Source organism: Hyla sarda, unplaced genomic scaffold (assembly GCF_029499605.1).
Source record: "Hyla sarda isolate aHylSar1 unplaced genomic scaffold, aHylSar1.hap1 scaffold_636, whole genome shotgun sequence".
In the NCBI taxonomy this organism is placed as follows: domain Eukaryota; kingdom Metazoa; phylum Chordata; class Amphibia; order Anura; family Hylidae; genus Hyla; species Hyla sarda.
The window spans coordinates 172,691-199,480 of NW_026610651.1; the positions used below are offsets into that span (position 1 = coordinate 172,691).

At 46.2% G+C, this 26,790-nt stretch overlaps 12 non-coding genes across 12 annotated transcripts; all 12 read right to left on the reverse strand.

Annotated features, from left to right (window-relative positions):
• Nucleotides 1-719: 719 nt before the first annotated feature.
• On the reverse strand, nucleotides 720-910 carry LOC130342067 (U2 spliceosomal RNA). Its single transcript, XR_008881790.1, has one exon. It is a non-coding gene; the product is annotated as a U2 spliceosomal RNA (small nuclear RNA).
• A 2,083-nt stretch (nucleotides 911-2,993) lies between these two features.
• LOC130342068 (U2 spliceosomal RNA) lies at nucleotides 2,994-3,184 on the reverse strand. The gene has a single exon (XR_008881791.1). It is a non-coding gene; the product is annotated as a U2 spliceosomal RNA (small nuclear RNA).
• A 2,087-nt stretch (nucleotides 3,185-5,271) lies between these two features.
• On the reverse strand, nucleotides 5,272-5,462 carry LOC130342069 (U2 spliceosomal RNA). Its single transcript, XR_008881792.1, has one exon. It is a non-coding gene; the product is annotated as a U2 spliceosomal RNA (small nuclear RNA).
• A 2,084-nt stretch (nucleotides 5,463-7,546) lies between these two features.
• On the reverse strand, nucleotides 7,547-7,737 carry LOC130342052 (U2 spliceosomal RNA). Its single transcript, XR_008881777.1, has one exon. It is a non-coding gene; the product is annotated as a U2 spliceosomal RNA (small nuclear RNA).
• Nucleotides 7,738-9,825: 2,088 nt separating this feature from the next.
• Nucleotides 9,826-10,016, reverse strand: LOC130342070 (U2 spliceosomal RNA). The gene has a single exon (XR_008881793.1). It is a non-coding gene; the product is annotated as a U2 spliceosomal RNA (small nuclear RNA).
• Nucleotides 10,017-12,079: 2,063 nt separating this feature from the next.
• LOC130342072 (U2 spliceosomal RNA) lies at nucleotides 12,080-12,270 on the reverse strand. The gene has a single exon (XR_008881795.1). It is a non-coding gene; the product is annotated as a U2 spliceosomal RNA (small nuclear RNA).
• A 2,090-nt stretch (nucleotides 12,271-14,360) lies between these two features.
• LOC130342073 (U2 spliceosomal RNA) lies at nucleotides 14,361-14,551 on the reverse strand. Its single transcript, XR_008881796.1, has one exon. It is a non-coding gene; the product is annotated as a U2 spliceosomal RNA (small nuclear RNA).
• Nucleotides 14,552-16,628: 2,077 nt separating this feature from the next.
• On the reverse strand, nucleotides 16,629-16,819 carry LOC130342074 (U2 spliceosomal RNA). The gene has a single exon (XR_008881797.1). It is a non-coding gene; the product is annotated as a U2 spliceosomal RNA (small nuclear RNA).
• Nucleotides 16,820-18,911: 2,092 nt separating this feature from the next.
• On the reverse strand, nucleotides 18,912-19,102 carry LOC130342075 (U2 spliceosomal RNA). Its single transcript, XR_008881798.1, has one exon. It is a non-coding gene; the product is annotated as a U2 spliceosomal RNA (small nuclear RNA).
• Nucleotides 19,103-21,185: 2,083 nt separating this feature from the next.
• LOC130342077 (U2 spliceosomal RNA) lies at nucleotides 21,186-21,376 on the reverse strand. The gene has a single exon (XR_008881799.1). It is a non-coding gene; the product is annotated as a U2 spliceosomal RNA (small nuclear RNA).
• A 2,092-nt stretch (nucleotides 21,377-23,468) lies between these two features.
• On the reverse strand, nucleotides 23,469-23,659 carry LOC130342078 (U2 spliceosomal RNA). Its single transcript, XR_008881800.1, has one exon. It is a non-coding gene; the product is annotated as a U2 spliceosomal RNA (small nuclear RNA).
• A 2,090-nt stretch (nucleotides 23,660-25,749) lies between these two features.
• Nucleotides 25,750-25,940, reverse strand: LOC130342079 (U2 spliceosomal RNA). Its single transcript, XR_008881801.1, has one exon. It is a non-coding gene; the product is annotated as a U2 spliceosomal RNA (small nuclear RNA).
• Nucleotides 25,941-26,790: the final 850 nt, after the last annotated feature.

Here is a 26,790-nt window from a genome sequence, read left to right on the forward strand (position 1 = left end):
AGTATAGATCTCAAAGTCTGTGCACAGAATTTAGCAAGGGCCTCGCACCTTCTGATGCATCAGGTAGGTGCACAATAGCATAGCCTAACCCTCTGTACTTTGGTCTATATTGATGCGGGACATAGACAGCCAGCTGATGACCAATCCATTAGTGCAATGGATGGCTGGAAGCATTTGTCTTTGCCTTTGCAATACCACAGAAGCAATGCATGGTCAATGTACAGCAATGACACACCTGTGTGAACAGCCAGGAGACCCCCCCATGTTATGTTACATAGTTACATAGTTAGTACGGTCGAAAAAAGACATATGTCCATCAAGTTCAACCAGGGAATTAAGGGGTAGGGGTGTGGCGCGATATTGGGGAAGGGATGAGATTTTATATTTCTTCATAAGCATTAATCTTATTTTGTCAATTAGGAACATTCAGCACCCACCCGCTATCAAGGCAGCTGCCTATCATGTCATGCCCTACCTGCACAGGTGTGCTGGCTACTCAAATGATCCAATTAAGGAGGCCATTTATTCAGCAGCAGCAGAAGTCCTGTGCCTGGACGCTCCAACAGCGGCCAGACACAAGCAGAAGCAGCAGAAGCAGCAGCAGCAGCACCACCTTTTGTTTTTTGGCTGCAGCAGCAAGGCCCACAGGGCTGGCTAGCTGGCTAGCCAGCAAGCAGGTAGCAATGAAAGTAGGAATCTTTCTTTTTAACCCTGTAAGGGGGTGGTGCACTGTACCCGAAGATACTGCCATATCGGGTCAATGCATAGGGCGACGGAAGCAAGCTTCGAAATCGGCCCCCGTTCTCAAAAATCCATTTAATATATGGTCCCCAGATAGGGGACGTATCAGATATTAAACTGATAAGAACAGATACTACACTTGATCTTAGCCAAAAGGCCGAGAAGCGATAACCGTGAAAGGGGCGGGCCCAACAAGGTCCCCTTCATGGGCACTATCACTGCTTGCTGTCAGGGAGGCTGCCAGACAATTTTCCATGCACACTCTGGGCTGGGGGGCAGTCAACCACCAGTACACACAGCAGAACCTAAACCCATACCATTATTGCTAAGCAGCAAGACAGGGGCCCATTGCACTCCCACGGGGCCTTTTTAAATGCAATCCATAACCCGGATTTGCCAGGAACCCTTCTTACTCCTCCTACTTGCATGTGACACTGGGCTTAGGATCTGCATAGGAAACACACACACAAGCACACACCTACCTTTGTTGCCTGCAGATGCCTCCTTGGCTGTCCCCAAACGGTATCAAACCAACACCCACGGGAAGCTGTAAGCATAGAGGACATGCCTGCACCCCATTGGACTTACCTGTGTGGGTTAAATCCGGGTTATTTGACAACCTATGGCGGTGATGGTTCTGCTCAGGCAGAGCAGTGCTGATGCTCCTCATAAAGCTGTCGCTGCTGTGAAGGTTCTAGGTGACATCACAAATCCCTATGGTTACATACACAACAAAGCTGGGTTGTTGTTGTTTACACTCTGCAAGGCCTGTGGAAGTGAGTGACATCATAGCACTGTAGTTCTGAGGGTTCTAGATGGATGCAACAATCTCCTGTTGCTTCTATGAAGGCCATAATAGACGACATCACCAAACAGCTCCATAGTCACATACACAGCAAAGGAGAGATGTTGTTTACACCTAGTGATGTCAGTGGTATTGAGTGACATCACAGCACAGTGCTAAGGCTCCTGGGCCTGGACACAGCAGCGGCTGCAATATCTCAACGGAGAATACGTTTATATATATGTGTGTGTGTGCGCGTATATATATATATATATATATATATATATATATATATATATTTCTCCGCCGAAATCACTTTTAAACCCATTTCCACCTTTTTTTCCCTTCTCTTCCTCTTACTTTTTTTTCACGTTTTTTTACGTTTTTCTCCTTTTCGCCTCTTTTCTGGGCGTATTATTCTTCTTTTTCTTCTTTTTTTTCGTCTAATGCATACCCCATCAGTGCAGCAATGCTTATTCAATACCGCCAGCAGATGGAGACACTGGGGGATAATTTTCTAAGGATTTATACTGATTTTTCCTGTCTGAATTTGTCGCACAGAAAGTTGCAGGCCAAATATGTGTGACATTTCTGCGACTTTAGCTTCTAGAGCATTTTTACAACATTATACATAGGTGCTGAATACATAAAAAGCGACTGTTCAGCGACAGACAAGTCGCATCGGCTGAAAGTAGGCCAGAATGTCAGTCCATGTTGGAGCAGGTTTAGATACAGTCTAAAGTATAGATCTCAAAGTCTGTGCACAGAATTTAGCAAGGGCCTCGCACCTTCTGATGCATCAGGTAGGTGCACAATAGCATAGCCTAACCCTCTGTACTTTGGTCTATATTGATGCGGGACATAGACAGCCAGCTGATGACCAATCCATTAGTGCAATGGATGGCTGGAAGCATTTGTCTTTGCCTTTGCAATACCACAGAAGCAATGCATGGTCAATGTACAGCAATGACACACCTGTGTGAACAGCCAGGAGACCCCCCCCCCCCCCCCATGTTATGTTACATAGTTACATAGTTAGTACGGTCGAAAAAAGACATATGTCCATCAAGTTCAACCAGGGAATTAAGGGGTAGGGGTGTGGCGCGATATTGGGGAAGGGATGAGATTTTATATTTCTTCATAAGCATTAATCTTATTTTGTCAATTAGGAACATTCAGCACCCACCCGCTATCAAGGCAGCTGCCTATCATGTCATGCCCTACCTGCACAGGTGTGCTGGCTACTCAAATGATCCAATTAAGGAGGCCATTTAGTCAGCAGCAGCAGAAGTCCTGTGCCTGGACGCTCCAACAGCGGCCAGACACAAGCAGAAGCAGCAGAAGCAGCAGCAGCAGCACCACCTTTTGTTTTTTGGCTGCAGCAGCAAGGCCCACAGGGCTGGCTAGCTGGCTAGCCAGCAAGCAGGTAGCAATGAAAGTAGGAATCTTTCTTTTTAACCCTGTAAGGGGGTGGTGCACTGTACCCGAAGATACTGCCATATCGGGTCAATGCATAGGGCGACGGAAGCAAGCTTCGAAATCGGCCCCCGTTCTCAAAAATCCATTTAATATATGGTCCCCAGATAGGGGACGTATCAGATATTAAACTGATAAGAACAGATACTACACTTGATCTTAGCCAAAAGGCCGAGAAGCGATAACCGTGAAAGGGGCGGGCCCAACAAGGTCCCCTTCATGGGCACTATCACTGCTTGCTGTCAGGGAGGCTGCCAGACAATTTTCCATGCACACTCTGGGCTGGGGGGCAGTCAACCACCAGTACACACAGCAGAACCTAAACCCATACCATTATTGCTAAGCAGCAAGACAGGGGCCCATTGCACTCCCACGGGGCCTTTTTAAATGCAATCCATAACCCGGATTTGCCAGGAACCCTTCTTACTCCTCCTACTTGCATGTGACACTGGGCTTAGGATCTGCATAGGAAACACACACACAAGCACACACCTACCTTTGTTGCCTGCAGATGCCTCCTTGGCTGTCCCCAAACGGTATCAAACCAACACCCACGGGAAGCTGTAAGCATAGAGGACATGCCTGCACCCCATTGGACTTACCTGTGTGGGTTAAATCCGGGTTATTTGACAACCTATGGCGGTGATGGTTCTGCTCAGGCAGAGCAGTGCTGATGCTCCTCATAAAGCTGTCGCTGCTGTGAAGGTTCTAGGTGACATCACAAATCTCTATGGTTACATACACAACAAAGCTGGGTTGTTGTTGTTTACACTCTGCAAGGCCTGTGGAAGTGAGTGACATCATAGCACTGTAGTTCTGAGGGTTCTAGATGGATGCAACAATCTCCTGTTGCTTCTATGAAGGCCATAATAGACGACATCACCAAACAGCTCCATAGTCACATACACAGCAAAGGAGAGATGTTGTTTACACCTAGTGATGTCAGTGGTATTGAGTGACATCACAGCACAGTGCTAAGGCTCCTGGGCCTGGACACAGCAGCGGCTGCAATATCTCAACGGAGAATACGTTTATATATATGTGTGTGTGTGCGCGTATATATATATATATATATATATATATATATATATATATATATATTTCTCCGCCGAAATCACTTTTAAACCCATTTCCACCTTTTTTTCCCTTCTCTTCCTCTTACTTTTTTTTCACGTTTTTTTACGTTTTTCTCCTTTTCGCCTCTTTTCTGGGCGTATTATTCTTCTTTTTCTTCTTTTTTTTCGTCTAATGCATACCCCATCAGTGCAGCAATGCTTATTCAATACCGCCAGCAGATGGAGACACTGGGGGATAATTTTCTAAGGATTTATACTGATTTTTCCTGTCTGAATTTGTCGCACAGAAAGTTGCAGGCCAAATATGTGTGACATTTCTGCGACTTTAGCTTCTAGAGCATTTTTACAACATTATACATAGGTGCTGAATACATAAAAAGCGACTGTTCAGCGACAGACAAGTCGCATCGGCTGAAAGTAGGCCAGAATGTCAGTCCATGTTGGAGCAGGTTTAGATACAGTCTAAAGTATAGATCTCAAAGTCTGTGCACAGAATTTAGCAAGGGCCTCGCACCTTCTGATGCATCAGGTAGGTGCACAATAGCATAGCCTAACCCTCTGTACTTTGGTCTATATTGATGCGGGACATAGACAGCCAGCTGATGACCAATCCATTAGTGCAATGGATGGCTGGAAGCATTTGTCTTTGCCTTTGCAATACCACAGAAGCAATGCATGGTCAATGTACAGCAATGACACACCTGTGTGAACAGCCAGGAGACCCCCCCCCCCCCCCCATGTTATGTTACATAGTTACATAGTTAGTACGGTCGAAAAAAGACATATGTCCATCAAGTTCAACCAGGGAATTAAGGGGTAGGGGTGTGGCGCGATATTGGGGAAGGGATGAGATTTTATATTTCTTCATAAGCATTAATCTTATTTTGTCAATTAGGAACATTCAGCACCCACCCGCTATCAAGGCAGCTGCCTATCATGTCATGCCCTACCTGCACAGGTGTGCTGGCTACTCAAATGATCCAATTAAGGAGGCCATTTAGTCAGCAGCAGCAGAAGTCCTGTGCCTGGACGCTCCAACAGCGGCCAGACACAAGCAGAAGCAGCAGAAGCAGCAGCAGCAGCACCACCTTTTGTTTTTTGGCTGCAGCAGCAAGGCCCACAGGGCTGGCTAGCTGGCTAGCCAGCAAGCAGGTAGCAATGAAAGTAGGAATCTTTCTTTTTAACCCTGTAAGGGGGTGGTGCACTGTACCCGAAGATACTGCCATATCGGGTCAATGCATAGGGCGACGGAAGCAAGCTTCGAAATCGGCCCCCGTTCTCAAAAATCCATTTAATATATGGTCCCCAGATAGGGGACGTATCAGATATTAAACTGATAAGAACAGATACTACACTTGATCTTAGCCAAAAGGCCGAGAAGCGATAACCGTGAAAGGGGCGGGCCCAACAAGGTCCCCTTCATGGGCACTATCACTGCTTGCTGTCAGGGAGGCTGCCAGACAATTTTCCATGCACACTCTGGGCTGGGGGGCAGTCAACCACCAGTACACACAGCAGAACCTAAACCCATACCATTATTGCTAAGCAGCAAGACAGGGGCCCATTGCACTCCCACGGGGCCTTTTTAAATGCAATCCATAACCCGGATTTGCCAGGAACCCTTCTTACTCCTCCTACTTGCATGTGACACTGGGCTTAGGATCTGCATAGGAAACACACACACAAGCACACACCTACCTTTGTTGCCTGCAGATGCCTCCTTGGCTGTCCCCAAACGGTATCAAACCAACACCCACGGGAAGCTGTAAGCATAGAGGACATGCCTGCACCCCATTGGACTTACCTGTGTGGGTTAAATCCGGGTTATTTGACAACCTATGGCGGTGATGGTTCTGCTCAGGCAGAGCAGTGCTGATGCTCCTCATAAAGCTGTCGCTGCTGTGAAGGTTCTAGGTGACATCACAAATCCCTATGGTTACATACACAACAAAGCTGGGTTGTTGTTGTTTACACTCTGCAAGGCCTGTGGAAGTGAGTGACATCATAGCACTGTAGTTCTGAGGGTTCTAGATGGATGCAACAATCTCCTGTTGCTTCTATGAAGGCCATAATAGACGACATCACCAAACAGCTCCATAGTCACATACACAGCAAAGGAGAGATGTTGTTTACACCTAGTGATGTCAGTGGTATTGAGTGACATCACAGCACAGTGCTAAGGCTCCTGGGCCTGGACACAGCAGCGGCTGCAATATCTCAACGGAGAATACGTTTATATATATGTGTGTGTGTGCGCGTATATATATATATATATATATATATATATATATATATATATATATTTCTCCGCCGAAATCACTTTTAAACCCATTTCCACCTTTTTTTCCCTTCTCTTCCTCTTACTTTTTTTTCACGTTTTTTTACGTTTTTCTCCTTTTCGCCTCTTTTCTGGGCGTATTATTCTTCTTTTTCTTCTTTTTTTTCGTCTAATGCATACCCCATCAGTGCAGCAATGCTTATTCAATACCGCCAGCAGATGGAGACACTGGGGGATAATTTTCTAAGGATTTATACTGATTTTTCCTGTCTGAATTTGTCGCACAGAAAGTTGCAGGCCAAATATGTGTGACATTTCTGCGACTTTAGCTTCTAGAGCATTTTTACAACATTATACATAGGTGCTGAATACATAAAAAGCGACTGTTCAGCGACAGACAAGTCGCATCGGCTGAAAGTAGGCCAGAATGTCAGTCCATGTTGGAGCAGGTTTAGATACAGTCTAAAGTATAGATCTCAAAGTCTGTGCACAGAATTTAGCAAGGGCCTCGCACCTTCTGATGCATCAGGTAGGTGCACAATAGCATAGCCTAACCCTCTGTACTTTGGTCTATATTGATGCGGGACATAGACAGCCAGCTGATGACCAATCCATTAGTGCAATGGATGGCTGGAAGCATTTGTCTTTGCCTTTGCAATACCACAGAAGCAATGCATGGTCAATGTACAGCAATGACACACCTGTGTGAACAGCCAGGAGACCCCCCCCCCCCCATGTTATGTTACATAGTTACATAGTTAGTACGGTCGAAAAAAGACATATGTCCATCAAGTTCAACCAGGGAATTAAGGGGTAGGGGTGTGGCGCGATATTGGGGAAGGGATGAGATTTTATATTTCTTCATAAGCATTAATCTTATTTTGTCAATTAGGAACATTCAGCACCCACCCGCTATCAAGGCAGCTGCCTATCATGTCATGCCCTACCTGCACAGGTGTGCTGGCTACTCAAATGATCCAATTAAGGAGGCCATTTAGTCAGCAGCAGCAGAAGTCCTGTGCCTGGACGCTCCAACAGCGGCCAGACACAAGCAGAAGCAGCAGAAGCAGCAGCAGCAGCACCACCTTTTGTTTTTTGGCTGCAGCAGCAAGGCCCACAGGGCTGGCTAGCTGGCTAGCCAGCAAGCAGGTAGCAATGAAAGTAGGAATCTTTCTTTTTAACCCTGTAAGGGGGTGGTGCACTGTACCCGAAGATACTGCCATATCGGGTCAATGCATAGGGCGACGGAAGCAAGCTTCAAAATCGGCCCCCGTTCTCAAAAATCCATTTAATATATGGTCCCCAGATAGGGGACGTATCAGATATTAAACTGATAAGAACAGATACTACACTTGATCTTAGCCAAAAGGCCGAGAAGCGATAACCGTGAAAGGGGCGGGCCCAACAAGGTCCCCTTCATGGGCACTATCACTGCTTGCTGTCAGGGAGGCTGCCAGACAATTTTCCATGCACACTCTGGGCTGGGGGGCAGTCAACCACCAGTACACACAGCAGAACCTAAACCCATACCATTATTGCTAAGCAGCAAGACAGGGGCCCATTGCACTCCCACGGGGCCTTTTTAAATGCAATCCATAACCCGGATTTGCCAGGAACCCTTCTTACTCCTCCTACTTGCATGTGACACTGGGCTTAGGATCTGCATAGGAAACACACACACAAGCACACACCTACCTTTGTTGCCTGCAGATGCCTCCTTGGCTGTCCCCAAACGGTATCAAACCAACACCCACGGGAAGCTGTAAGCATAGAGGACATGCCTGCACCCCATTGGACTTACCTGTGTGGGTTAAATCCGGGTTATTTGACAACCTATGGCGGTGATGGTTCTGCTCAGGCAGAGCAGTGCTGATGCTCCTCATAAAGCTGTCGCTGCTGTGAAGGTTCTAGGTGACATCACAAATCCCTATGGTTACATACACAACAAAGCTGGGTTGTTGTTGTTTACACTCTGCAAGGCCTGTGGAAGTGAGTGACATCATAGCACTGTAGTTCTGAGGGTTCTAGATGGATGCAACAATCTCCTGTTGCTTCTATGAAGGCCATAATAGACGACATCACCAAACAGCTCCATAGTCACATACACAGCAAAGGAGAGATGTTGTTTACACCTAGTGATGTCAGTGGTATTGAGTGACATCACAGCACAGTGCTAAGGCTCCTGGGCCTGGACACAGCAGCGGCTGCAATATCTCAACGGAGAATACGTTTATATATATGTGTGTGTGTGCGCGTATGTATATATATATATATATATATATATATATATATATATATATATATATTTCTCCGCCGAAATCACTTTTAAACCCATTTCCACCTTTTTTTCCCTTCTCTTCCTCTTACTTTTTTTTCACGTTTTTTTACGTTTTTCTCCTTTTCGCCTCTTTTCTGGGCGTATTATTCTTCTTTTTCTTCTTTTTTTTCGTCTAATGCATACCCCATCAGTGCAGCAATGCTTATTCAATACCGCCAGCAGATGGAGACACTGGGGGATAATTTTCTAAGGATTTATACTGATTTTTCCTGTCTGAATTTGTCGCACAGAAAGTTGCAGGCCAAATATGTGTGACATTTCTGCGACTTTAGCTTCTAGAGCATTTTTACAACATTATACATAGGTGCTGAATACATAAAAAGCGACTGTTCAGCGACAGACAAGTCGCATCGGCTGAAAGTAGGCCAGAATGTCAGTCCATGTTGGAGCAGGTTTAGATACAGTCTAAAGTATAGATCTCAAAGTCTGTGCACAGAATTTAGCAAGGGCCTCGCACCTTCTGATGCATCAGGTAGGTGCACAATAGCATAGCCTAACCCTCTGTACTTTGGTCTATATTGATGCGGGACATAGACAGCCAGCTGATGACCAATCCATTAGTGCAATGGATGGCTGGAAGCATTTGTCTTTGCCTTTGCAATACCACAGAAGCAATGCATGGTCAATGTACAGCAATGACACACCTGTGTGAACAGCCAGGAGACCCCCCCCCATGTTATGTTACATAGTTACATAGTTAGTACGGTCGAAAAAAGACATATGTCCATCAAGTTCAACCAGGGAATTAAGGGGTAGGGGTGTGGCGCGATATTGGGGAAGGGATGAGATTTTATATTTCTTCATAAGCATTAATCTTATTTTGTCAATTAGGAACATTTTCAGCACCCACCCGCTATCAAGGCAGCTGCCTATCATGTCATGCCCTACCTGCACAGGTGTGCTGGCTACTCAAATGATCCAATTAAGGAGGCCATTTAGTCAGCAGCAGCAGAAGTCCTGTGCCTGGACGCTCCAACAGCGGCCAGACACAAGCAGAAGCAGCAGAAGCAGCAGCAGCAGCACCACCTTTTGTTTTTTGGCTGCAGCAGCAAGGCCCACAGGGCTGGCTAGCTGGCTAGCCAGCAAGCAGGTAGCAATGAAAGTAGGAATCTTTCTTTTTAACCCTGTAAGGGGGTGGTGCACTGTACCCGAAGATACTGCCATATCGGGTCAATGCATAGGGCGACGGAAGCAAGCTTCGAAATCGGCCCCCGTTCTCAAAAATCCATTTAATATATGGTCCCCAGATAGGGGACGTATCAGATATTAAACTGATAAGAACAGATACTACACTTGATCTTAGCCAAAAGGCCGAGAAGCGATAACCGTGAAAGGGGCGGGCCCAACAAGGTCCCCTTCATGGGCACTATCACTGCTTGCTGTCAGGGAGGCTGCCAGACAATTTTCCATGCACACTCTGGGCTGGGGGGCAGTCAACCACCAGTACACACAGCAGAACCTAAACCCATACCATTATTGCTAAGCAGCAAGACAGGGGCCCATTGCACTCCCACGGGGCCTTTTTAAATGCAATCCATAACCCGGATTTGCCAGGAACCCTTCTTACTCCTCCTACTTGCATGTGACACTGGGCTTAGGATCTGCATAGGAAACACACACACAAGCACACACCTACCTTTGTTGCCTGCAGATGCCTCCTTGGCTGTCCCCAAACGGTATCAAACCAACACCCACGGGAAGCTGTAAGCATAGAGGACATGCCTGCACCCCATTGGACTTACCTGTGTGGGTTAAATCCGGGTTATTTGACAACCTATGGCGGTGATGGTTCTGTTCAGGCAGAGCAGTGCTGATGCTCCTCATAAAGCTGTCGCTGCTGTGAAGGTTCTAGGTGACATCACAAATCCCTATGGTTACATACACAACAAAGCTGGGTTGTTGTTGTTTACACTCTGCAAGGCCTGTGGAAGTGAGTGACATCATAGCACTGTAGTTCTGAGGGTTCTAGATGGATGCAACAATCTCCTGTTGCTTCTATGAAGGCCATAATAGACGACATCACCAAACAGCTCCATAGTCACATACACAGCAAAGGAGAGATGTTGTTTACACCTAGTGATGTCAGTGGTATTGAGTGACATCACAGCACAGTGCTAAGGCTCCTGGGCCTGGACACAGCAGCGGCTGCAATATCTCAACGGAGAATACGTTTATATATATGTGTGTGTGTGCGCGTATATATATATATATATATATATATATATTTCTCCGCCGAAATCACTTTTAAACCCATTTCCACCTTTTTTTCCCTTCTCTTCCTCTTACTTTTTTTTCACGTTTTTTTACGTTTTTCTCCTTTTCGCCTCTTTTCTGGGCGTATTATTCTTCTTTTTCTTCTTTTTTTTCGTCTAATGCATACCCCATCAGTGCAGCAATGCTTATTCAATACCGCCAGCAGATGGAGACACTGGGGGATAATTTTCTAAGGATTTATACTGATTTTTCCTGTCTGAATTTGTCGCACAGAAAGTTGCAGGCCAAATATGTGTGACATTTCTGCGACTTTAGCTTCTAGAGCATTTTTACAACATTATACATAGGTGCTGAATACATAAAAAGCGACTGTTCAGCGACAGACAAGTCGCATCGGCTGAAAGTAGGCCAGAATGTCAGTCCATGTTGGAGCAGGTTTAGATACAGTCTAAAGTATAGATCTCAAAGTCTGTGCACAGAATTTAGCAAGGGCCTCGCACCTTCTGATGCATCAGGTAGGTGCACAATAGCATAGCCTAACCCTCTGTACTTTGGTCTATATTGATGCGGGACATAGACAGCCAGCTGATGACCAATCCATTAGTGCAATGGATGGCTGGAAGCATTTGTCTTTGCCTTTGCAATACCACAGAAGCAATGCATGGTCAATGTACAGCAATGACACACCTGTGTGAACAGCCAGGAGACCCCCCCCCCCCCCCCCATGTTATGTTACATAGTTACATAGTTAGTACGGTCGAAAAAAGACATATGTCCATCAAGTTCAACCAGGGAATTAAGGGGTAGGGGTGTGGCGCGATATTGGGGAAGGGATGAGATTTTATATTTCTTCATAAGCATTAATCTTATTTTGTCAATTAGGAACATTCAGCACCCACCCGCTATCAAGGCAGCTGCCTATCATGTCATGCCCTACCTGCACAGGTGTGCTGGCTACTCAAATGATCCAATTAAGGAGGCCATTTAGTCAGCAGCAGCAGAAGTCCTGTGCCTGGACGCTCCAACAGCGGCCAGACACAAGCAGAAGCAGCAGCAGCAGCACCACCTTTTGTTTTTTGGCTGCAGCAGCAAGGCCCACAGGGCTGGCTAGCTGGCTAGCCAGCAAGCAGGTAGCAATGAAAGTAGGAATCTTTCTTTTTAACCCTGTAAGGGGGTGGTGCACTGTACCCGAAGATACTGCCATATCGGGTCAATGCATAGGGCGACGGAAGCAAGCTTCGAAATCGGCCCCCGTTCTCAAAAATCCATTTAATATATGGTCCCCAGATAGGGGACGTATCAGATATTAAACTGATAAGAACAGATACTACACTTGATCTTAGCCAAAAGGCCGAGAAGCGATAACCGTGAAAGGGGCGGGCCCAACAAGGTCCCCTTCATGGGCACTATCACTGCTTGCTGTCAGGGAGGCTGCCAGACAATTTTCCATGCACACTCTGGGCTGGGGGGCAGTCAACCACCAGTACACACAGCAGAACCTAAACCCATACCATTATTGCTAAGCAGCAAGACAGGGGCCCATTGCACTCCCACGGGGCCTTTTTAAATGCAATCCATAACCCGGATTTGCCAGGAACCCTTCTTACTCCTCCTACTTGCATGTGACACTGGGCTTAGGATCTGCATAGGAAACACACACACAAGCACACACCTACCTTTGTTGCCTGCAGATGCCTCCTTGGCTGTCCCCAAACGGTATCAAACCAACACCCACGGGAAGCTGTAAGCATAGAGGACATGCCTGCACCCCATTGGACTTACCTGTGTGGGTTAAATCCGGGTTATTTGACAACCTATGGCGGTGATGGTTCTGCTCAGGCAGAGCAGTGCTGATGCTCCTCATAAAGCTGTCGCTGCTGTGAAGGTTCTAGGTGACATCACAAATCCCTATGGTTACATACACAACAAAGCTGGGTTGTTGTTGTTTACACTCTGCAAGGCCTGTGGAAGTGAGTGACATCATAGCACTGTAGTTCTGAGGGTTCTAGATGGATGCAACAATCTCCTGTTGCTTCTATGAAGGCCATAATAGACGACATCACCAAACAGCTCCATAGTCACATACACAGCAAAGGAGAGATGTTGTTTACACCTAGTGATGTCAGTGGTATTGAGTGACATCACAGCACAGTGCTAAGGCTCCTGGGCCTGGACACAGCAGCGGCTGCAATATCTCAACGGAGAATACGTTTATATATATGTGTGTGTGTGCGCGTATATATATATATATATATATATATATATATATATATATATATATGTTTCTCCGCCGAAATCACTTTTAAACCCATTTCCACCTTTTTTTCCCTTCTCTTCCTCTTACTTTTTTTTCACGTTTTTTTACGTTTTTCTCCTTTTCGCCTCTTTTCTGGGCGTATTATTCTTCTTTTTCTTCTTTTTTTTCGTCTAATGCATACCCCATCAGTGCAGCAATGCTTATTCAATACCGCCAGCAGATGGAGACACTGGGGGATAATTTTCTAAGGATTTATACTGATTTTTCCTGTCTGAATTTGTCGCACAGAAAGTTGCAGGCCAAATATGTGTGACATTTCTGCGACTTTAGCTTCTAGAGCATTTTTACAACATTATACATAGGTGCTGAATACATAAAAAGCGACTGTTCAGCGACAGACAAGTCGCATCGGCTGAAAGTAGGCCAGAATGTCAGTCCATGTTGGAGCAGGTTTAGATACAGTCTAAAGTATAGATCTCAAAGTCTGTGCACAGAATTTAGCAAGGGCCTCGCACCTTCTGATGCATCAGGTAGGTGCACAATAGCATAGCCTAACCCTCTGTACTTTGGTCTATATTGATGCGGGACATAGACAGCCAGCTGATGACCAATCCATTAGTGCAATGGATGGCTGGAAGCATTTGTCTTTGCCTTTGCAATACCACAGAAGCAATGCATGGTCAATGTACAGCAATGACACACCTGTGTGAACAGCCAGGAGACCCCCCCCCCCCCCCCCATGTTATGTTACATAGTTACATAGTTAGTACGGTCGAAAAAAGACATATGTCCATCAAGTTCAACCAGGGAATTAAGGGGTAGGGGTGTGGCGCGATATTGGGGAAGGGATGAGATTTTATATTTCTTCATAAGCATTAATCTTATTTTGTCAATTAGGAACATTCAGCACCCACCCGCTATCAAGGCAGCTGCCTATCATGTCATGCCCTACCTGCACAGGTGTGCTGGCTACTCAAATGATCCAATTAAGGAGGCCATTTAGTCAGCAGCAGCAGAAGTCCTGTGCCTGGACGCTCCAACAGCGGCCAGACACAAGCAGAAGCAGCAGAAGCAGCAGCAGCAGCACCACCTTTTGTTTTTTGGCTGCAGCAGCAAGGCCCACAGGGCTGGCTAGCTGGCTAGCCAGCAAGCAGGTAGCAATGAAAGTAGGAATCTTTCTTTTTAACCCTGTAAGGGGGTGGTGCACTGTACCCGAAGATACTGCCATATCGGGTCAATGCATAGGGCGACGGAAGCAAGCTTCGAAATCGGCCCCCGTTCTCAAAAATCCATTTAATATATGGTCCCCAGATAGGGGACGTATCAGATATTAAACTGATAAGAACAGATACTACACTTGATCTTAGCCAAAAGGCCGAGAAGCGATAACCGTGAAAGGGGCGGGCCCAACAAGGTCCCCTTCATGGGCACTATCACTGCTTGCTGTCAGGGAGGCTGCCAGACAATTTTCCATGCACACTCTGGGCTGGGGGGCAGTCAACCACCAGTACACACAGCAGAACCTAAACCCATACCATTATTGCTAAGCAGCAAGACAGGGGCCCATTGCACTCCCACGGGGCCTTTTTAAATGCAATCCATAACCCGGATTTGCCAGGAACCCTTCTTACTCCTCCTACTTGCATGTGACACTGGGCTTAGGATCTGCATAGGAAACACACACACAAGCACACACCTACCTTTGTTGCCTGCAGATGCCTCCTTGGCTGTCCCCAAACGGTATCAAACCAACACCCACGGGAAGCTGTAAGCATAGAGGACATGCCTGCACCCCATTGGACTTACCTGTGTGGGTTAAATCCGGGTTATTTGACAACCTATGGCGGTGATGGTTCTGCTCAGGCAGAGCAGTGCTGATGCTCCTCATAAAGCTGTCGCTGCTGTGAAGGTTCTAGGTGACATCACAAATCCCTATGGTTACATACACAACAAAGCTGGGTTGTTGTTGTTTACACTCTGCAAGGCCTGTGGAAGTGAGTGACATCATAGCACTGTAGTTCTGAGGGTTCTAGATGGATGCAACAATCTCCTGTTGCTTCTATGAAGGCCATAATAGACGACATCACCAAACAGCTCCATAGTCACATACACAGCAAAGGAGAGATGTTGTTTACACCTAGTGATGTCAGTGGTATTGAGTGACATCACAGCACAGTGCTAAGGCTCCTGGGCCTGGACACAGCAGCGGCTGCAATATCTCAACGGAGAATACGTTTATATATATGTGTGTGTGTGCGCGTATATATATATATATATATATATATATATATATATTTCTCCGCCGAAATCACTTTTAAACCCATTTCCACCTTTTTTTCCCTTCTCTTCCTCTTACTTTTTTTTCACGTTTTTTTACGTTTTTCTCCTTTTCGCCTCTTTTCTGGGCGTATTATTCTTCTTTTTCTTCTTTTTTTTCGTCTAATGCATACCCCATCAGTGCAGCAATGCTTATTCAATACCGCCAGCAGATGGAGACACTGGGGGATAATTTTCTAAGGATTTATACTGATTTTTCCTGTCTGAATTTGTCGCACAGAAAGTTGCAGGCCAAATATGTGTGACATTTCTGCGACTTTAGCTTCTAGAGCATTTTTACAACATTATACATAGGTGCTGAATACATAAAAAGCGACTGTTCAGCGACAGACAAGTCGCATCGGCTGAAAGTAGGCCAGAATGTCAGTCCATGTTGGAGCAGGTTTAGATACAGTCTAAAGTATAGATCTCAAAGTCTGTGCACAGAATTTAGCAAGGGCCTCGCACCTTCTGATGCATCAGGTAGGTGCACTATAGCATAGCCTAACCCTCTGTACTTTGGTCTATATTGATGCGGGACATAGACAGCCAGCTGATGACCAATCCATTAGTGCAATGGATGGCTGGAAGCATTTGTCTTTGCCTTTGCAATACCACAGAAGCAATGCATGGTCAATGTACAGCAATGACACACCTGTGTGAACAGCCAGGAGACCCCCCCCCCCCCCCCATGTTATGTTACATAGTTACATAGTTAGTACGGTCGAAAAAAGACATATGTCCATCAAGTTCAACCAGGGAATTAAGGGGTAGGGGTGTGGCGCGATATTGGGGAAGGGATGAGATTTTATATTTCTTCATAAGCATTAATCTTATTTTGTCAATTAGGAACATTCAGCACCCACCCGCTATCAAGGCAGCTGCCTATCATGTCATGCCCTACCTGCACAGGTGTGCTGGCTACTCAAATGATCCAATTAAGGAGGCCATTTAGTCAGCAGCAGCAGAAGTCCTGTGCCTGGACGCTCCAACAGCGGCCAGACACAAGCAGAAGCAGCAGAAGCAGCAGCAGCAGCACCACCTTTTGTTTTTTGGCTGCAGCAGCAAGGCCCACAGGGCTGGCTAGCTGGCTAGCCAGCAAGCAGGTAGCAATGAAAGTAGGAATCTTTCTTTTTAACCCTGTAAGGGGGTGGTGCACTGTACCCGAAGATACTGCCATATCGGGTCAATGCATAGGGCGACGGAAGCAAGCTTCGAAATCGGCCCCCGTTCTCAAAAATCCATTTAATATATGGTCCCCAGATAGGGGACGTATCAGATATTAAACTGATAAGAACAGATACTACACTTGATCTTAGCCAAAAGGCCGAGAAGCGATAACCGTGAAAGGGGCGGGCCCAACAAGGTCCCCTTCATGGGCACTATCACTGCTTGCTGTCAGGGAGGCTGCCAGACAATTTTCCATGCACACTCTGGGCTGGGGGGCAGTCAACCACCAGTACACACAGCAGAACCTAAACCCATACCATTATTGCTAAGCAGCAAGACAGGGGCCCATTGCACTCCCACGGGGCCTTTTTAAATGCAATCCATAACCCGGATTTGCCAGGAACCCTTCTTACTCCTCCTACTTGCATGTGACACTGGGCTTAGGATCTGCATAGGAAACACACACACAAGCACACACCTACCTTTGTTGCCTGCAGATGCCTCCTTGGCTGTCCCCAAACGGTATCAAACCAACACCCACGGGAAGCTGTAAGCATAGAGGACATGCCTGCACCCCATTGGACTTACCTGTGTGGGTTAAATCCGGGTTATTTGACAACCTATGGCGGTGATGGTTCTGCTCAGGCAGAGCAGTGCTGATGCTCCTCATAAAGCTGTCGCTGCTGTGAAGGTTCTAGGTGACATCACAAATCCCTATGGTTACATACACAACAAAGCTGGGTTGTTGTTGTTGTTTACACTCTGCAAGGCCTGTGGAAGTGAGTGACATCATAGCACTGTAGTTCTGAGGGTTCTAGATGGATGCAACAATCTCCTGTTGCTTCTATGAAGGCCATAATAGACGACATCACCAAACAGCTCCATAGTCACATACACAGCAAAGGAGAGATGTTGTTTACACCTAGTGATGTCAGTGGTATTGAGTGACATCACAGCACAGTGCTAAGGCTCCTGGGCCTGGACACAGCAGCGGCTGCAATATCTCAACGGAGAATACGTTTATATATATGTGTGTGTGTGCGCGTATATATATATATATATATATATATATATATATATATATATATATATATTTCTCCGCCGAAATCACTTTTAAACCCATTTCCACCTTTTTTTCCCTTCTCTTCCTCTTACTTTTTTTTCACGTTTTTTTACGTTTTTCTCCTTTTCGCCTCTTTTCTGGGCGTATTATTCTTCTTTTTCTTCTTTTTTTTCGTCTAATGCATACCCCATCAGTGCAGCAATGCTTATTCAATACCGCCAGCAGATGGAGACACTGGGGGATAATTTTCTAAGGATTTATACTGATTTTTCCTGTCTGAATTTGTCGCACAGAAAGTTGCAGGCCAAATATGTGTGACATTTCTGCGACTTTAGCTTCTAGAGCATTTTTACAACATTATACATAGGTGCTGAATACATAAAAAGCGACTGTTCAGCGACAGACAAGTCGCATCGGCTGAAAGTAGGCCAGAATGTCAGTCCATGTTGGAGCAGGTTTAGATACAGTCTAAAGTATAGATCTCAAAGTCTGTGCACAGAATTTAGCAAGGGCCTCGCACCTTCTGATGCATCAGGTAGGTGCACAATAGCATAGCCTAACCCTCTGTACTTTGGTCTATATTGATGCGGGACATAGACAGCCAGCTGATGACCAATCCATTAGTGCAATGGATGGCTGGAAGCATTTGTCTTTGCCTTTGCAATACCACAGAAGCAATGCATGGTCAATGTACAGCAATGACACACCTGTGTGAACAGCCAGGAGACCCCCCCCCCCCCCATGTTATGTTACATAGTTACATAGTTAGTACGGTCGAAAAAAGACATATGTCCATCAAGTTCAACCAGGGAATTAAGGGGTAGGGGTGTGGCGCGATATTGGGGAAGGGATGAGATTTTATATTTCTTCATAAGCATTAATCTTATTTTGTCAATTAGGAACATTCAGCACCCACCCGCTATCAAGGCAGCTGCCTATCATGTCATGCCCTACCTGCACAGGTGTGCTGGCTACTCAAATGATCCAATTAAGGAGGCCATTTAGTCAGCAGCAGCAGAAGTCCTGTGCCTGGACGCTCCAACAGCGGCCAGACACAAGCAGAAGCAGCAGAAGCAGCAGCAGCAGCACCACCTTTTGTTTTTTGGCTGCAGCAGCAAGGCCCACAGGGCTGGCTAGCTGGCTAGCCAGCAAGCAGGTAGCAATGAAAGTAGGAATCTTTCTTTTTAACCCTGTAAGGGGGTGGTGCACTGTACCCGAAGATACTGCCATATCGGGTCAATGCATAGGGCGACGGAAGCAAGCTTCGAAATCGGCCCCCGTTCTCAAAAATCCATTTAATATATGGTCCCCAGATAGGGGACGTATCAGATATTAAACTGATAAGAACAGATACTACACTTGATCTTAGCCAAAAGGCCGAGAAGCGATAACCGTGAAAGGGGCGGGCCCAACAAGGTCCCCTTCATGGGCACTATCACTGCTTGCTGTCAGGGAGGCTGCCAGACAATTTTCCATGCACACTCTGGGCTGGGGGGCAGTCAACCACCAGTACACACAGCAGAACCTAAACCCATACCATTATTGCTAAGCAGCAAGACAGGGGCCCATTGCACTCCCACGGGGCCTTTTTAAATGCAATCCATAACCCGGATTTGCCAGGAACCCTTCTTACTCCTCCTACTTGCATGTGACACTGGGCTTAGGATCTGCATAGGAAACACACACACAAGCACACACCTACCTTTGTTGCCTGCAGATGCCTCCTTGGCTGTCCCCAAACGGTATCAAACCAACACCCACGGGAAGCTGTAAGCATAGAGGACATGCCTGCACCCCATTGGACTTACCTGTGTGGGTTAAATCCGGGTTATTTGACAACCTATGGCGGTGATGGTTCTGCTCAGGCAGAGCAGTGCTGATGCTCCTCATAAAGCTGTCGCTGCTGTGAAGGTTCTAGGTGACATCACAAATCCCTATGGTTAATACACAACAAAGCTGGGTTGTTGTTGTTTACACTCTGCAAGGCCTGTGGAAGTGAGTGACATCATAGCACTGTAGTTCTGAGGGTTCTAGATGGATGCAACAATCTCCTGTTGCTTCTATGAAGGCCATAATAGACGACATCACCAAACAGCTCCATAGTCACATACACAGCAAAGGAGAGATGTTGTTTACACCTAGTGATGTCAGTGGTATTGAGTGACATCACAGCACAGTGCTAAGGCTCCTGGGCCTGGACACAGCAGCGGCTGCAATATCTCAACGGAGAATACGTTTATATATATGTGTGTGTGTGCGCGTATATATATATATATATATATATATATATATATATATATTTCTCCGCCGAAATCACTTTTAAACCCATTTCCACCTTTTTTTCCCTTCTCTTCCTCTTACTTTTTTTTCACGTTTTTTTACGTTTTTCTCCTTTTCGCCTCTTTTCTGGGCGTATTATTCTTCTTTTTCTTCTTTTTTTTCGTCTAATGCATACCCCATCAGTGCAGCAATGCTTATTCAATACCGCCAGCAGATGGAGACACTGGGGGATAATTTTCTAAGGATTTATACTGATTTTTCCTGTCTGAATTTGTCGCACAGAAAGTTGCAGGCCAAATATGTGTGACATTTCTGCGACTTTAGCTTCTAGAGCATTTTTACAACATTATACATAGGTGCTGAATACATAAAAAGCGACTGTTCAGCGACAGACAAGTCGCATCGGCTGAAAGTAGGCCAGAATGTCAGTCCATGTTGGAGCAGGTTTAGATACAGTCTAAAGTATAGATCTCAAAGTCTGTGCACAGAATTTAGCAAGGGCCTCGCACCTTCTGATGCATCAGGTAGGTGCACAATAGCATAGCCTAACCCTCTGTACTTTGGTCTATATTGATGCGGGACATAGACAGCCAGCTGATGACCAATCCATTAGTGCAATGGATGGCTGGAAGCATTTGTCTTTGCCTTTGCAATACCACAGAAGCAATGCATGGTCAATGTACAGCAATGACACACCTGTGTGAACAGCCAGGAGACCCCCCCCCCCCCCCCCCCATGTTATGTTACATAGTTACATAGTTAGTACGGTCGAAAAAAGACATATGTCCATCAAGTTCAACCAGGGAATTAAGGGGTAGGGGTGTGGCGCGATATTGGGGAAGGGATGAGATTTTATATTTCTTCATAAGCATTAATCTTATTTTGTCAATTAGGAACATTCAGCACCCACCCGCTATCAAGGCAGCTGCCTATCATGTCATGCCCTACCTGCACAGGTGTGCTGGCTACTCAAATGATCCAATTAAGGAGGCCATTTAGTCAGCAGCAGCAGAAGTCCTGTGCCTGGACGCTCCAACAGCGGCCAGACACAAGCAGAAGCAGCAGAAGCAGCAGCAGCAGCACCACCTTTTGTTTTTTGGCTGCAGCAGCAAGGCCCACAGGGCTGGCTAGCTGGCTAGCCAGCAAGCAGGTAGCAATGAAAGTAGGAATCTTTCTTTTTAACCCTGTAAGGGGGTGGTGCACTGTACCCGAAGATACTGCCATATCGGGTCAATGCATAGGGCGACGGAAGCAAGCTTCGAAATCGGCCCCCGTTCTCAAAAATCCATTTAATATATGGTCCCCAGATAGGGGACGTATCAGATATTAAACTGATAAGAACAGATACTACACTTGATCTTAGCCAAAAGGCCGAGAAGCGATAACCGTGAAAGGGGCGGGCCCAACAAGGTCCCCTTCATGGGCACTATCACTGCTTGCTGTCAGGGAGGCTGCCAGACAATTTTCCATGCACACTCTGGGCTGGGGGGCAGTCAACCACCAGTACACACAGCAGAACCTAAACCCATACCATTATTGCTAAGCAGCAAGACAGGGGCCCATTGCACTCCCACGGGGCCTTTTTAAATGCAATCCATAACCCGGATTTGCCAGGAACCCTTCTTACTCCTCCTACTTGCATGTGACACTGGGCTTAGGATCTGCATAGGAAACACACACACAAGCACACACCTACCTTTGTTGCCTGCAGATGCCTCCTTGGCTGTCCCCAAACGGTATCAAACCAACACCCACGGGAAGCTGTAAGCATAGAGGACATGCCTGCACCCCATTGGACTTACCTGTGTGGGTTAAATCCGGGTTATTTGACAACCTATGGCGGTGATGGTTCTGCTCAGGCAGAGCAGTGCTGATGCTCCTCATAAAGCTGTCGCTGCTGTGAAGGTTCTAGGTGACATCACAAATCCCTATGGTTACATACACAACAAAGCTGGGTTGTTGTTGTTTACACTCTGCAAGGCCTGTGGAAGTGAGTGACATCATAGCACTGTAGTTCTGAGGGTTCTAGATGGATGCAACAATCTCCTGTTGCTTCTATGAAGGCCATAATAGACGACATCACCAAACAGCTCCATAGTCACATACACAGCAAAGGAGAGATGTTGTTTACACCTAGTGATGTCAGTGGTATTGAGTGACATCACAGCACAGTGCTAAGGCTCCTGGGCCTGGACACAGCAGCGGCTGCAATATCTCAACGGAGAATACGTTTATATATATGTGTGTGTGTGCGCGTATATATATATATATATATATATATATATATATATATATATATTTCTCCGCCGAAATCACTTTTAAACCCATTTCCACCTTTTTTTCCCTTCTCTTCCTCTTACTTCTTACTTTTTTTTCACGTTTTTTTACGTTTTTCTCCTTTTCGCCTCTTTTCTGGGCGTATTATTCTTCTTTTTCTTCTTTTTTTTCGTCTAATGCATACCCCATCAGTGCAGCAATGCTTATTCAATACCGCCAGCAGATGGAGACACTGGGGGATAATTTTCTAAGGATTTATACTGATTTTTCCTGTCTGAATTTGTCGCACAGAAAGTTGCAGGCCAAATATGTGTGACATTTCTGCGACTTTAGCTTCTAGAGCATTTTTACAACATTATACATAGGTGCTGAATACATAAAAAGCGACTGTTCAGCGACAGACAAGTCGCATCGGCTGAAAGTAGGCCAGAATGTCAGTCCATGTTGGAGCAGGTTTAGATACAGTCTAAAGTATAGATCTCAAAGTCTGTGCACAGAATTTAGCAAGGGCCTCGCACCTTCTGATGCATCAGGTAGGTGCACAATAGCATAGCCTAACCCTCTGTACTTTGGTCTATATTGATGCGGGACATAGACAGCCAGCTGATGACCAATCCATTAGTGCAATGGATGGCTGGAAGCATTTGTCTTTGCCTTTGCAATACCACAGAAGCAATGCATGGTCAATGTACAGCAATGACACACCTGTGTGAACAGCCAGGAGACCCCCCCCCCCCCCCCATGTTATGTTACATAGTTACATAGTTAGTACGGTCGAAAAAAGACATATGTCCATCAAGTTCAACCAGGGAATTAAGGGGTAGGGGTGTGGCGCGATATTGGGGAAGGGATGAGATTTTATATTTCTTCATAAGCATTAATCTTATTTTGTCAATTAGGAACATTCAGCACCCACCCGCTATCAAGGCAGCTGCCTATCATGTCATGCCCTACCTGCACAGGTGTGCTGGCTACTCAAATGATCCAATTAAGGAGGCCATTTAGTCAGCAGCAGCAGAAGTCCTGTGCCTGGACGCTCCAACAGCGGCCAGACACAAGCAGAAGCAGCAGAAGCAGCAGCAGCAGCACCACCTTTTGTTTTTTGGCTGCAGCAGCAAGGCCCACAGGGCTGGCTAGCTGGCTAGCCAGCAAGCAGGTAGCAATGAAAGTAGGAATCTTTCTTTTTAACCCTGTAAGGGGGTGGTGCACTGTACCCGAAGATACTGCCATATCGGGTCAATGCATAGGGCGACGGAAGCAAGCTTCGAAATCGGCCCCCGTTCTCAAAAATCCATTTAATATATGGTCCCCAGATAGGGGACGTATCAGATATTAAACTGATAAGAACAGATACTACACTTGATCTTAGCCAAAAGGCCGAGAAGCGATAACCGTGAAAGGGGCGGGCCCAACAAGGTCCCCTTCATGGGCACTATCACTGCTTGCTGTCAGGGAGGCTGCCAGACAATTTTCCATGCACACTCTGGGCTGGGGGGCAGTCAACCACCAGTACACACAGCAGAACCTAAACCCATACCATTATTGCTAAGCAGCAAGACAGGGGCCCATTGCACTCCCACGGGGCCTTTTTAAATGCAATCCATAACCCGGATTTGCCAGGAACCCTTCTTACTCCTCCTACTTGCATGTGACACTGGGCTTAGGATCTGCATAGGAAACACACACACAAGCACACACCTACCTTTGTTGCCTGCAGATGCCTCCTTGGCTGTCCCCAAACGGTATCAAACCAACACCCACGGGAAGCTGTAAGCATAGAGGACATGCCTGCACCCCATTGGACTTACCTGTGTGGGTTAAATCCGGGTTATTTGACAACCTATGGCGGTGATGGTTCTGCTCAGGCAGAGCAGTGCTGATGCTCCTCATAAAGCTGTCGCTGCTGTGAAGGTTCTAGGTGACATCACAAATCCCTATGGTTACATACACAACAAAGCTGGGTTGTTGTTGTTTACACTCTGCAAGGCCTGTGGAAGTGAGTGACATCATAGCACTGTAGTTCTGAGGGTTCTAGATGGATGCAACAATCTCCTGTTGCTTCTATGAAGGCCATAATAGACGACATCACCAAACAGCTCCATAGTCACATACACAGCAAAGGAGAGATGTTGTTTACACCTAGTGATGTCAGTGGTATTGAGTGACATCACAGCACAGTGCTAAGGCTCCTGGGCCTGGACACAGCAGCGGCTGCAATATCTCAACGGAGAATACGTTTATATATATGTGTGTGTGTGCGCGTATATATATATATATATATATATATATATATATATATATATATATATTTCTCCGCCGAAATCACTTTTAAACCCATTTCCACCTTTTTTTCCCTTCTCTTCCTCTTACTTTTTTTTCACGTTTTTTTACGTTTTTCTCCTTTTCGCCTCTTTTCTGGGCGTATTATTCTTCTTTTTCTTCTTTTTTTTCGTCTAATGCATACCCCATCAGTGCAGCAATGCTTATTCAATACCGCCAGCAGATGGAGACACTGGGGGATAATTTTCTAAGGATTTATACTGATTTTTCCTGTCTGAATTTGTCGCACAGAAAGTTGCAGGCCAAATATGTGTGACATTTCTGCGACTTTAGCTTCTAGAGCATTTTTACAACATTATACATAGGTGCTGAATACATAAAAAGCGACTGTTCAGCGACAGACAAGTCGCATCGGCTGAAAGTAGGCCAGAATGTCAGTCCATGTTGGAGCAGGTTTAGATACAGTCTAAAGTATAGATCTCAAAGTCTGTGCACAGAATTTAGCAAGGGCCTCGCACCTTCTGATGCATCAGGTAGGTGCACAATAGCATAGCCTAACCCTCTGTACTTTGGTCTATATTGATGCGGGACATAGACAGCCAGCTGATGACCAATCCATTAGTGCAATGGATGGCTGGAAGCATTTGTCTTTGCCTTTGCAATACCACAGAAGCAATGCATGGTCAATGTACAGCAATGACACACCTGTGTGAACAGCCAGGAGACCCCCCCCCCCCCCCCCATGTTATGTTACATAGTTACATAGTTAGTACGGTCGAAAAAAGACATATGTCCATCAAGTTCAACCAGGGAATTAAGGGGTAGGGGTGTGGCGCGATATTGGGGAAGGGATGAGATTTTATATTTCTTCATAAGCATTAATCTTATTTTGTCAATTAGGAACATTCAGCACCCACCCGCTATCAAGGCAGCTGCCTATCATGTCATGCCCTACCTGCACAGGTGTGCTGGCTACTCAAATGATCCAATTAAGGAGGCCATTTAGTCAGCAGCAGCAGAAGTCCTGTGCCTGGACGCTCCAACAGCGGCCAGACACAAGCAGAAGCAGCAGAAGCAGCAGCAGCAGCACCACCTTTTGTTTTTTGGCTGCAGCAGCAAGGCCCACAGGGCTGGCTAGCTGGCTAGCCAGCAAGCAGGTAGCAATGAAAGTAGGAATCTTTCTTTTTAACCCTGTAAGGGGGTGGTGCACTGTACCCGAAGATACTGCCATATCGGGTCAATGCATAGGGCGACGGAAGCAAGCTTCGAAATCGGCCCCCGTTCTCAAAAATCCATTTAATATATGGTCCCCAGATAGGGGACGTATCAGATATTAAACTGATAAGAACAGATACTACACTTGATCTTAGCCAAAAGGCCGAGAAGCGATAACCGTGAAAGGGGCAACAAGGTCCCCTTCATGGGCACTATCACTGCTTGCTGTCAGGGAGGCTGCCAGACAATTTTCCATGCACACTCTGGGCTGGGGGGCAGTCAACCACCAGTACACACAGCAGAACCTAAACCCATACCATTATTGCTAAGCAGCAAGACAGGGGCCCATTGCACTCCCACGGGGCCTTTTTAAATGCAATCCATAACCCGGATTTGCCAGGAACCCTTCTTACTCCTCCTACTTGCATGTGACACTGGGCTTAGGATCTGCATAGGAAACACACACACAAGCACACACCTACCTTTGTTGCCTGCAGATGCCTCCTTGGCTGTCCCCAAACGGTATCAAACCAACACCCACGGGAAGCTGTAAGCATAGAGGACATGCCTGCACCCCATTGGACTTACCTGTGTGGGTTAAATCCGGGTTATTTGACAACCTATGGCGGTGATGGTTCTGCTCAGGCAGAGCAGTGCTGATGCTCCTCATAAAGCTGTCGCTGCTGTGAAGGTTCTAGGTGACATCACAAATCCCTATGGTTACATACACAACAAAGCTGGGTTGTTGTTGTTTACACTCTGCAAGGCCTGTGGAAGTGAGTGACATCATAGCACTGTAGTTCTGAGGGTTCTAGATGGATGCAACAATCTCCTGTTGCTTCTATGAAGGCCATAATAGACGACATCACCAAACAGCTCCATAGTCACATACACAGCAAAGGAGAGATGTTGTTTACACCTAGTGATGTCAGTGGTATTGAGTGACATCACAGCACAGTGCTAAGGCTCCTGGGCCTGGACACAGCAGCGGCTGCAATATCTCAACGGAGAATACGTTTATATAT